Source organism: Halichoeres trimaculatus, unplaced genomic scaffold (genome assembly GCF_033239565.1).
Source record: "Halichoeres trimaculatus isolate MK-OKI-2021-1 unplaced genomic scaffold, fHalTri1.1 fHalTri1_scaffold_11, whole genome shotgun sequence".
In the NCBI taxonomy this organism is placed as follows: domain Eukaryota; kingdom Metazoa; phylum Chordata; class Actinopteri; order Labriformes; family Labridae; genus Halichoeres; species Halichoeres trimaculatus.
Window position 1 is genome coordinate 25,018,096 of NW_027437189.1, and position 13,410 is coordinate 25,031,505.

General features: G+C 39.0%; 1 pseudogene; it reads right to left on the minus strand.

Annotated features, from left to right (window-relative positions):
- Positions 1–707: 707 nt before the first annotated feature.
- Positions 708–7,420, minus strand: LOC141800069 (cytochrome P450 3A27-like; annotated as a pseudogene).
- Positions 7,421–13,410: the final 5,990 nt, after the last annotated feature.

Genomic DNA, 13,410 nt, shown 5'->3' on the forward strand with positions numbered 1-13,410 from the left:
ACGAGTTGTTTTTGTTAAATGATCTGCTCCAGATTGTACTCAGGCTTTGTTGCTGAGAGAATAAACCTTCCACACCGGTAGCCAGTCTGTTCTCACACTGTAGGGGCCTTCATGAGATTCTCACCTCTGTACACACATCAGACTGTGCTGCTAACTTTCCCCTGATGCAAGGTATCAGCTGTTATCCCAGACACACTGTTATGTATTTAAGTCAGAGTTCAAGCCTTTCTTTGCCCAAGAAATTTTCAAGGTATTACATCAGGTTGCAAACACCTCAATAATCATCGAAAAGGAGGGCATCGAGTACTGTATATGTACACACTATTTGTGAAAAAAGATTTGTAAAATATAGAATTTATGCATTTTTTGTGTGGATGATGGCATTTTGGAGCAAACTCTTCTGAAAAACTGTCCTGTAAATTTTATTCAATGCTACTCTTTAACTATTTTAAAGGGAATTCTAATAAAATAATTTCTAATTTAACACAGGGCATTTATGAATACGTCTGAAAAAAATCATTGTTGCATCTTGTTAGGATGATATCTCCATCTAATTTACCTAAAAGTGTGTCATTAGCTGCACCATTGTGTTATGTCTTATATATGTGAAATAATTGATTTATTTGAATTCCATTTATTCAGATAAGTAACTTAAGCCTCTACAAATTGTGGTTCATTGAAAAGTGCATTACATTATTTAAACTGGGAACACTTTATTTCTTCAAATCATTGATTATTTTATTTATTTTATGACTTGGTATCACTACAAATGAGGGTTGGCACTCAGTTGTCTCTCAAATATAAATACCTGTGGATTTATTGATTGATTAAAAATGTGAAATTACATTAAAACCACAGATTAAATACTTAAATGTAGACTTCTTATTTCATAAAAATAAAGGTACACATCAGGTTTGATTAGGAGCACATGGTAATTATAAGCAACATGTAAATATAGAAAAATCAAAGCAATCATTTGACAGGCACTGGAGATTGAACAAGATCCTGTTTTGTCAGTTTTGTCAGCTTGTTTGTACTACTGTCGGAGGCCCCACCCATTCAGCTGCACTCAGCTCCACTTTCCACAACTTGCCAAATGTGGAGCAAAGAGCTAAGCCAACCAGGACATACTTCCAACATGTAAACAAAACAATCAAAAATTCAAAACTGTATTCATTTCATAAGTAATATGTGAATTTAGTGGATATATACAGCCATTAAAGTCATCAGCAGATATGTAACAAGGATTTGGAACAATAAATGGACTTAAACATACTTCTGTAAAAATCAGTCTATAAACAGATTCAAAAATGTGAAATGCACAGAAATCAAAAAAAAGGAGGGAAGTTCTTGTCTTTAGTTTCGTATATTGCACTTGTGTACTGTATTGTAAAACTGGTTTCCATCTAAATGTGAAGATTTAATCCACTTTCTAAACAAGGAAGCTTAAGCACTGCCAGTGCAGTTTGATTATGCTCTATTTAGACAACTGCCACTCTTTTCAATTGGTCAGTCTGGGCTGAATAACTACATATAAGCTAGCTTGTGCATCAACAGCTATTATGTATGGTTTTCTATTAGAGGAAGCATAAAGTGGTAAAGTGGGTAAGCAAGTGCTGTCAGGGTGCATAAATCATAGTTAGCTTGAGGAAGAATCAGCAGTAGTTGTTCTTGGCTCCAGCTTCAGCTTGATGGGATTTTTGGGCGTAGTAAAACCATCATTTCCAAGCTCCAGTGGAATCTAGAGGAAACAAAAAGAGTTATACCAAATTTCATATCCACTGAGGCCAAATTATGCATAAGAAAATCCCAGTTTTTAAAAACCGTGAGTCATGAAAAAGTGATCTTACATCTGTCTCCTTGCATGGGACAAAGCTAAACTCCTGCAGGATCTCAACCATGGCCAGCTTCATCATCAGGAGAGCAAACCTCATGCCAATACAGTTCCTCGGCCCTGCTCCAAAGGGTAGGAAGGCATAAGGATCGATGTTGTCCTTGTTCTCTTTGCTGAACCTGAAAATCACCCATATAGGTTGGTCAGTCAAAGTGTATAATTTTATTTAATCTGACCTTAGTCTGTCATTAATCCAGCATTGCACCTTTCTGGCTGGAAGGAGTTGGGCTCAGGCCACAGAGCAGGGTCACGCTGGAGAGGGTAAACTGGTACCATGACAGTTGTTCCTTTAGGAATGGTCATACCGTTCACTTCAACCGAGGACTTTGACACCCGCTCTAAGCGGTTGGCAATTGGGTAAAGCCTCGCTGATTCATTCATCACCATATCCAGGTATTCCATCTGCATCAGGGCCTCATAGTTAGGCCTGACCTGGATGGAGATACAGTATCAAGTCATTAGTTGGGCATTGTTGAATAAATTGTCACAGAATGAAAGAGAAAATGAGAAAAAAAACTCAACCTTTCCTGGGAAGGTTTCATCTATTTCCTCTTGAAGCTGTGTGAGGATTGGTTGCCAAATTGTAGGCCAGGAATCCCAGTGAGCTGCTGCTGGTCTCATAGCCAGCAAAGATGAAGATCATGGCTTGAGAAAGGATCTCATTGTCAGTCAAACCTGCAACACAAACACACCAGCTTTAGGATATTACCAACATCATAATCAGGATAGAGTAAAGCTTGTACAGGGTCGATTAGCATGGCTAAGCCTGCATCATGCCTGGTTTTTTCCTCTCAGACCCATGATACTTCATTTTTTAAAACTCTGACCTGTTAGCCACACTTAGGGACACTGCCCACATCATGTTTGGTGAAATAACAATATAACACCCATTTAGTGAAAAAAATAAAACAAATGATAAATAAATAATCAAACTTCCTGTACAAAGACCAAGTTTAGTTATTGTACTTAAGCTGCGTTTCCACTAAGCAGTCTGGCTCGGTTCAGTACGGTTTGGTACAGTTAAGCCTGATCCCGTCTGCGTTTCCACAGCAAACTGTGCCCTCTCCTGGTGGGCGGCGTGTAAGCCGGATGCCAGAAGCCGCAGCTGTTAAACAATAGCGTGACGCCGTAGCAGCTTACCCCGCTATTAAATCCAACAAAGAAGAAAAACGCGACACAGTAAACATGGTAAAAAACAGTAAACAAAAGAGCACTGATGGAAGACATGCAGCATGTCGTCCTCTCTGTGATTGTCATGTAGCTCTCTGTTACAAAGTGCAGTCACAGCTTTGTTTCAGTGAAGTCTGTGAGCGGCCAGGAGAAATGCAGCCGCTGTCGGGGCAAGTGACGATTCTTTTGACCAATCAACCATCTGCAGTGCGTTGCTCCACCTTCCGAGAGCGGATCGGTTCAGTCTGGCACCCATATGAAAGGGTCCCAAAAAAGTAGGTCGGCTCGTCTCGGTTTTTAGGGATCTGTCCCGGGATGAGTCAGTGGGAACGCCGCAAAAAGAGATGAACCGCGATGAACGGAACCGGTCTGCTTGGTGGAAACGCGGCTTTATTTACAATAAAAAATTATGTTTGAACACCTCTGCAATCGTCACACTTTTTTTTACAAACTGACCCTGGCTCCCCATCAGAAAACGGAAAAGTTGTTTGGCCCTGACAGGAAAAAGTTTGGGGACCCCTGCTCTACATGCTTCCCCCGGTCAAATCATACACTGCCATGGACTACAACTCCTTTGTTATGCTGACAATACCCAAATCTATATATCCACAAAAAACATCACTCCCGCTGCTCTGTGCACCATCACAACCTGCCTCATTGACATAAAGACTCAACTGCAACAATCTGAACTCATTATCATTGGCCCAAAATCCCTGAGGCCTCCCCTCTGCTCAGGATTTTTCTCTCATCATTGATGGTCACGCCGTCACCCCCTTCCCCCTCTGTCCAAAACCTTGGTATCACCCTGGAGCCCACTCTCACTTTCAAATCAGTTTTTCAACTTCAACACACACACAACAGCAACCCTTGGTATTCTGATAGCCCACTCTAACCATGACTCTATGTCCGTTTATCACAACCTTTTTTTTCAGCGCTTGAATCCGCCTTGATGTCCTCTGACGCCTGGTTATCCACCATCAGCTGCATAAAGTCCACCCTGTTCTGTAAGATAAGGAAAGAAGAAATACTTATCTGATGATCCAAGTTATCTTTAAGAAAATGTTTTGCAATATTGGCCAAGCAGCAGTAAACTTTTTACCTTGTGTTCGTTCTTACTGCGGTCTGATTTGATCCTCTTTAGGAAGGTGTAGAAGAACTCCAACACAGGAGCAGGAAAGAATGAAAAATCCATCTTCTCAAAAACAGGGCCCAGGAATGGAAACAGGACTGAAATGAAGAGGAGTTGGAAAGATATGAAGCTCAAGAGTACAAGGTTGATATTATGGTTAGAGCATAATGTATGACATACCAATAAACACAAGCAGGGGATTCAAGAAGTTAAACTTGACCATTTTCTTGATGTTTGCTACAAATGGGTCAGAAGGATGGTTGATGGAGTCGATGTCCACGCTGAAGGCAGTGCTGGTCACAACATCCATACTGTATGGTCCGAATACTCTGCAAAGAAAGTTACACAGGACATCAAACGAGTAACTGTGGGATAAAAAAGAGGAGCATAGAGAAATTAAAAGCCACATGTAATAATTTAGAGCAAATTTTACATCACTCACTCCTTGACTTCTATGACTTCATCTGCCGCCGCTTTCTTGCGAAGACTACTGGTCAGGTTTTCTGAGTGATGCAACATTATCTTGTACATCTGCCCCAAAGAACAACAAAAATATTTTTAAGTTTCAGCCGTCAAGCAGGACCAACTTGTTTCAGTACAGATATGAAAGAAAACAGAGAGGGGAAGAGTGTGACTTTCAACCTCTTTCAGTCTTCCGCTGGTGAATGATGGAGACAGAATACTGCGAATCCTCTTCCATTCCTCATCTTCCACAACTGAGACAGCGTCACGCAGGGGTCCATTCAGGCCAAAATCCTAAATGACCACATTTAAAGAAACGTACTTCAAATGGGTCTCTTTAATCAGTAATCGAAAAACTGACTAGATGTTGTCCTTACCCTTCTGTTGGTGAAGACAGAGTAACACTCCTTCACCAGGATCGTTTTGATCATAGCTGTGTCCATTATAGCCAGCACGGGCTGCCTGCCGTCGTAGAGTCTTTACATGCAAAAGAAGATATTGTGATGGCTCCTTTATTTAATGCAGTACAACATTTCTGTCAGGTAATTTAAATGACCGATTATCAATCATGCAGCTCATTATCAGTTAATAATATGTGTTGCTAATGACCTAACTGTTATGATCAAATCCAAAGCTGCTTAAGGGTTTTTAATCAAACAAAACACTTACCCCCATACCCTTCCATATTTCTCAAAGCATTCTGTGTCAAAATTGTGGATACCCTAAAAAAATCAGAAGAGACTTGATGGATACAAATCAATTTTCTGCAAAGTATCATCCTAATTCCTTGTAAAAGTCAGGAAAAAGTGCCTCACCCTTCTGTATTCCAAAAATGTCCCGATGAACGGCAGAGGTTTGGGTCCAGGGATGTTCAGTTTCTTGAAAAAGCCATATGGAGCATATCCATATCTGGGAAGACAATAAAGGTAAAAATACATTAAGAAGCAAGATTTAATTTAGGACCTATTTTTGGAAACCAACAGTAAGTCCTAAAGAAGTCAAAAGAACTTTAAAAAAGGAATGCTTTTTGGTTTTCAAAGTTTTTGATGACAAATCAATGCCAAACACAACAAAAAAGAAAGTTTGCAAAGAGTTTTTTTTGTTTTGTTTTGTTTTGCTTTTTATGTTTTGTTGTCATATTTTCTTTTTCTGTTGGTGTGTTTTACCCTCCAGGGCCACCGTACAAGTCCATTATGATATGATTGTTTTTTTGCTAACCAGTATACAAGTCAAGCCTGCATTTAAAAAAAAATGAGACAACCACCTTACTGATTTTATTTCTTTATTCAAGTGTATTTATACAATTACTTGGAATGCTTTTTGGTTGAACTTAAGTTATCACCATGACTGCAAAAGACAGGATGTGTACATTCTGCTATGCAAAACATTAGTTGACTGTATACAATAGACATTTCTATGGTTCCAGTTGTGATTAATTACTCCCAAATAATCAAAGACTTGGTCCTGATGTTTGACTGTAAACTGAATGACATGAGCTAACTATGAGGTTAACTAAATGTCTGCGAATGAAATAATGTTAGCCTTGTCACATGGTTTATAATTACTAATTTTCAAGCACTGACAGATCATTTTAAGTGTCTGGTTGAATCTGGTGTGGAAACACACAAACATAACCTGTTAGCCATTTGCTGTCTCCATTTACGTGTGACAGCTTTGACTGATGTTTTTTTTTTTTTTTTTATTCATCACATGTCTGTGTGGGACTTCAGGCATGTTCCTCTTGACCTGACCTCAAGCCTTATGAGCTGTTATTTATTTATGTATTTACTTATTTTAATTTAAGTTTATTTTAAAAGTCTGTATGGGTGTGCTCAGCCTATCAATCCACATCACTATAAACAATAGATTCACACAAGCACCTAAAGCTCCTACACACCCTGGTCGCACCCAACAGGTATTCAGCCTGATCTGCCTTGACTGACCTCTGCTCAGCATTGTTAGGCTCATTTGGTTCTGCTTTTCATGAAATGTTTCTCAACCTCTGAGGGGATGACGAGATTAACTTGTCTGATCTCTTGGGATATGAAATGTGAAACCTGGGTGGTCCCATGAGCCAGAGAGACAAATAACACCTGTGTTTGTACATGGTCTTTAAAATATTTGATAATTGCACAACTTCACATAAATACTACACAGACTTTTCCTCCAGCTTTGTAGAGGTCTGTAATTGAAATATAAATCTTTTATTGTGTTAGTAGTCATTAGTAGTCAGTAAAGTGACCATGTTGGGTTCAGCCTGAGCTGTCTGCTATTGATTATGTAACGGGTGATTTATTGTAGGCTTTCGTATCAACATCCACACAGTCGATCTACTGGCTAACTTCTGAAGATGTGTGTTTCGCAGCATATCCCACAGAGGTAGTTAGCTCAGACCGTGGAGTATCTTCAACTATATGTGAATCGGAGATAAAAAAAAAAACAAACCCGAATATGTTGTTAAATCTACTTCCCAAACCCTCACGTAGACTGAGCCCCCTCCCAACCCGAGTGACAGGTTTCACAGCAACGCTGATAAAGTTATCTCCTCCTTAATCTGGACTTTTGACATTTCTTTCTCTTAGCATTTGAAAACACAGAAGTAACCCTGGGACACTTACATTGCGATCAGAGAAATGACGATCGCTATTAAAGTCCAGGTCTCGATGGAAAAGTCCGGAAACCAAGCCATCCTTCCTCAAGTGCACAGCCAGGCAAAGTGAGGTCAATCGCCTCCTGCTTCGGTTTTGTTTAAACTTCACGAAGGGGCGGACCCACAAGCTGGGAAAACACGACGTTATGTAATGGGTCATTTCTGCTGAATCAGTCCAGATCACATTGACTTCTGTTTGTGGCATTTATATTTTTTTTCTATTTCTAATTGCATGTTACAATAACAAGTAAAAATTCAGATGAAACAGTATAGGGAGAAACACTAATCACAGCTGTAAAATACTTTTATAGTAAATTAATGGCATCTTGCTGACAGTGATTTACTGTAAAATTTGAAGCAACCTATTCTACACTGTATTTTTTTTCCAAATTTTTCTTTCTGACTTTAAGATAAACTTGAACTTTCTTACTGATAGGCCTTTTTTCAAGCAAACATGCTGACTCATTATTGTGGCAAAGGTAGAAACTACTTACTTGACAGTCAGCCTACAGACACTAGGACTCTGAACCTCAGGCTCCTGCATGGAACTCAACCATAACATGTGCTTTTCTGTGGCTGACATGTTGAAATTTCCTCTGTAAAATCTTCAAAAACCTTCAAAAAAAAAACAAGCTTTTGATTCAATTATTAAACCCACCAAATTATTGCAAAAACTTCACATAACAATCTAATATTTGGCTTGATAAAAAAAAAAAAAAGGTTGATCACTCAAGGGATATTTCAGCATTTTGTAGTGGTGTTGACTGAGACTTGTGATCTTTCTACCAAAAGTGGGTGGAGTTAAACCAGCCCCTTAATGAGAAACTGCCAAACTTCATACAGTCTATACTGTTTAAAGAGATTCCAACAACAGCATTTATCTCCTCTCCTAAACCTTTTCATCACTTTAATGTGACATCAGAAAGCCCATATATTTTTGCACTACTTGTGGACACAACACAGCTATGTTCTTCTGCAGCACACTGATCAGCTGCTTAGATCTGCAGGTTCTTAAAGAGACAAAAATACAACCAAACTATATAATGAGTGACCCTGAGCACCAATGTCATGTGGCTTTATGAGAACACTGTAGACGACTGAGACAAAATTTACAGAAGACAAATGACTCAGTGCGTCAATGGAAAAAGCAAAGCAACTTCTGTGCTAACTGAAGAGTATGAGAGCTGAATGAATGTCTGTCTTCAAAGTGTTTGTTTCATTCAGTGCTAAAGGGGACTGTGAGAAGTTTCTAAGTGATCTTGAGAAAGACTTACCTGTAGATGCCTGACCGTAATCCTCACTTTAACATGAGATTATCTGCACAAAGATAGGTTATTTGGAAATGCTACGCCTTAGCTTCCCAATCAGGTCGAGCAGGACCGGATTGATTCAGTACATCAAAATTTCCATGACAACACCACACCAGCCAACAAAGATTAGTAAAGAAATGATGGATCTGTGTTTTTCTTTGCTAAAAAAAAAACAATAATCTGTGATTAATTTCGAGCTTAACTGTTTGACTTTAAAATGACAGAGTAGAAGAAAGCTAAATGGGAGAGTGATCGATTACAAGCTAATGGCTAAAATGCTGACTAAAAGCTTAAACATGGGCTAAACTGTTTGTGATAATGCTCATTCCAATCCTCATGCAGCAGTTTTTCTGCAGTGCTCTCCTCAAACTTGAGTCTATCAATAAAATGAAGATTGAGGTTACATTTGCTCTGCTGGGTAGATCACTGGCAAGAAATAATCAGGATTCACTGAGATTACGCATTATGGACATGTCTTAGAGCACTGCCAGTGGCGATACATCTAGCCAGTTACTAAACTGTGGTACAGATTTACAAAGTTTGCTCAATGTCACATTTTACACAACAGTGTTACTTAACCTACTGCCACCATTCAATATATTTCTTTCATGACGTAAGCTGCTTACCTCTTGGCCAGGTTTCTCTGGTAAATAAAGACAAAAAATATATCTGTTTAAATAAAGGTTTAACAAAAACAAAACAAACAAATGGAAAAAAAAGGTGTGGATAAATACCTTACCTTGTCATGTTGTTCTGGTCAGAAGTTTTCTCGAACACAGAAAATTTGCACCAATCACATCGCCATTCATTTCTAAAACAAACACTCGCCATGTTGAAAGTCACATGTTCATGACTGTGTGCATACGACTTTGAGTCAAAAGGTGGCGCTGCACTTCAATTAGAACAAATCCCCCTCACTAATTTAAAACTGAAGTTCAAAACTTTCGATATATCAGATACACAATTCTAACAGACTTCATTAGCCATATCAGTGCACTGTACGTAGGTGTCTGTGATGCATCCACTAATGGTGACAAAATAAACTGGCTTTCTGTTGGCAATGTACAGTGTTGTGTTTTTTTTCAACAAAGTAAACTTAAATTTGAATTTGCTCTACAGTTAGAGTCTTACTCTGGAGAAGACTATGTAGGTGAGCTCTAATACAAATTCTGTACATTTTCCATACCATAACTTTGAGAGACAGCGCCCTCTGGTGGCGAGCTTAAATTAGTGGTTGACGACCAACCCCATTCTCCCCTAACTTTTCAACTCCACTTTAATGAGACTCAATCCCACTCAGGCTCCATGTAGTCATACTACATGCAGTCTAAAAAGACATGGCCTCAGAAACACTTGAAAGACAATCTGTGTTGCCTTTTAGCCCCTTGATGCCTCTTGTAGCAAATTTGCGACATACCCTGTCAGGTCTTGAAATGACCTTTAAATCTCATTATTACCTGTTGACTCATATTCTACACACACCAACGACCATATCAGATCCACTTTGTCACAGTTTATTGGTCAAGGGATGAACTTCTGAACTTCTCATATCTACATATATAATATGAGTTAGTAAAAACCATTGTCTGTGCTATACTTAAATTTACAATTATATATATACATATTCCCTTTATATCCGAAACCTGATAAGTGCATAGTTTCTATATCAGATGTACTTTATACATTTCAACAGGTGAACAGCTGTGATAGTTCACTGTGTTCAACAGATTTCTGGGTATTTGCCGATAGAGCGACAGTTAAAGACAAATAACTGATGACCTTTTGTCGTCCATATCATACTTGTCACCTTCTGCCAACAGTGCTGTTCAAATGACAGAGTTACTCAATGATGACTGTAACAAGACTGATATCCAGGGCATTAAAATGGCTTTACAAAGACATTTAGAAGGTTCAACAAGGCATTAACAAAGTGCTGAACAAGCTCATTAAGATTCAAACTAATTATCCACCATCTTACTATCTTAGGGTGTTAAATGTCCAGTCAAGCTAGTAATTGTATAGTTGATAAAGTCTTTGATGGAGTTACAATTTAATTTAATTTTGATATCAGGACTTTCATACAGTATGAAAGTCCTGATATCAAAATTAAATTAAATTAAATTACAAGATCAATTTATGAAAACTGAAGAGGGTTCGCGCCTTCTCTTTGCAAAGGTATAGAGCTGCTTTGCTATCAATTTGAAGCCTAACTTGAGGACTACTTCCGAAGCCATTTGAGAGTAAGTGGAACAACTTTACTCATAACAGAGAAAATGGACCTTCAGTGTGGTAAAATGACTCAAGACCAGTAAAATATGAGCCGCACAGAGAGGCTTGTTTACTGCTGGCAGGTTTATTATATCAGCGCTGATAACACTTTGCAGGATCTAGTGTTTGCACTACAGTGTTTACATGCAATACAATATAGTGATGAGGCTGAAAGATAAAAATCCCCTGATTAAAAAAAAAACAACTTAAGTCATAAAAGCACTAATCCACCGTATGACTCTCCTTTAATTAACATCAGATTCAAAGTGCAAACTATAGACTCGTTAAATTTCATAAACACTTAACCATCTTTCTTGGCTACATGTGACAGAAAAATCAGCATTTTAAATAATGTGTCTAATCAATTTATTATTGACCACAAAAACTCCTTTTCTTTTTAAAATGACAGATTTGATTTTTCATTAATTGTAGAAATTATAAACAGGGACGGGAAAAAATAACTAACGGGGAGAACAGCCATCTCAGTTTGTAGAGAGTATTAGAAAAAAGGGAAATATAACATTTTCAGGTGAGGAGGCTGGCTTTGGTTGTACCCCTTTGAGGATAAATAGTTGTTTTTCTCATTTCTTCTCTTGTATTCTTGTAATCCCATGTGAATGCATCAATGTCAACAGTTTTGAAAATGCCTTTCTGCCTGCAGGACTAACACTGAGTAACTGGCAATAATGCTGCTGCTCTGTTAGGCTCGGATCAATCTGGAAAAGATGAGTCGCAGTGTTATTGTGATGTGAGAGAAAGCCATGAGACCTGTAAGGTGGTGCAGAGAGTAAAGAGTCGATGATGAGGTCTGAACTTAGAAGAGATTGAAATAGAATTATGAACACCTACACATAATGCTTTGTATTGAGTTGTAAAATTTCTCGAGTCCACAACTAACGCTTGTTTTAGGTTGCTCATGGGTACCTTGCCACTCACTGTTCAATTACACGCTTTATTGCCATCAAACACTCTGTGCAAGTTGTAGATGGAGTCATTCGGCTCCACTTACACAGTTTTTGAAGCTATTCTGAGGGGGGGGGAGATTAGGAGGTGTGTAATGGCAGCTGGGTGGCCAGTGTGTCCTCCAGATGATGTCTGGGAGATGTTAATTGACCTGCTAATGGCGTCTGAGCTCCGCCTGTCAGCTTGAAACCTGTCAGCTGGAAGAGACACCTGCCTATCTGAAAGCAAGCCTGCATGATTCCCTGTCCTTGCATCCATCTCTGTCCCTCTCCATCTCTCACACTTTTTCATCACTCCCCCAAATTTTCACAAAAGTAGCAGAGCAGGAAGCTCCAAAAGTTAATTTCACCCTTGTGCGGTCAGCCCTGGTATTTGGCGGGTAGCCTGGTAAATGTCACCTTCTGTAGCCAGTTGAGTGTGTGCGTGTGTGCCGGCGTTAATGTGTATCTTACTCCTTCTAGTGCAGAGCGTGTGAAAGCAGCGCATGGTGAGTCATGCTGGGGAGAGCTGGGAATGTCTGGCCACAGCTGTTGGTCATGAGGAAGGGATGTTTAAATTGCAGCGTTAAGAGACACAGTTAGACGACTTTTTACTGCCAGGCTGTTTAAAAGGTCAAAGCAAAGTCACAGTATGGAAAAGTATTAACTTAGAGACAGAAACTTCCCATCCTGCCCTTGAAACAGACTCATGACTATCACCTTTTACTCAGTTACACTTTGCATAACCCTGCCTTAGGGTTGGTGCTGCTCTGGTCTGTTATCACCAGCAGAGGGCAGTACAGGGCAGTTGTTAAGGACTCCACATCAGAGAAGTTAAGATATTAACTGCCACTTGTCTTTACAGATAACCTTTCCTACATTTTTAAAGGTCATTTAAAAATAATTAATCTTCCCCCTCAAAAAAGGATCAACTCTGAATCACATGGCTCTAATGAAATTAAAAGATGAGGCACATGTTCTCTTAGTTTATTTCTCCCATTTACCAGTGAGATTAAGTCTTCACATGCAAACTGACGTTTCATTCTAATCTGTTCTTTCACCCCAGGGTGACATGTTCTTACGAGCTCACTACATTTTCCTAACATGTTGAGTTACAAGTTACTTTAAGGATTACTGTTTCAAATTGAGAAGCATATAATCAGATTATAAAATACAATGGATTAAAGCTTAGCCTGTCTCCAACCTTTTTGATTTGTGACCTTTGATAGAAGAATCATCCAGGAGTTGTGACGTTGCTTTTGCATCAGTCATTTACCTCCTGAAATAAGACTGAGTTCTTCTGATACAAAATACTGACACTTAAAAAAACAACAACAAAACACTTGAAGGATACTTCTGGAATTAAAACTTGGTTAGACTTTAAATACATCATTTCGACTAATACAGAAGTTATCAAACATTTCTGTTTTGATTGGAGTCTGCACATCTATCTCTCAGCAGCTGGCTGGTGCAGTGTGCCTCTGTACAGGGACCCCTCCAACCCCACCCTAGGGAGCTGTAACACTACATCCCAGCTACTGAGCTATACTGCAAAGTCACACACCTGAATCACAGTGACAAGACGA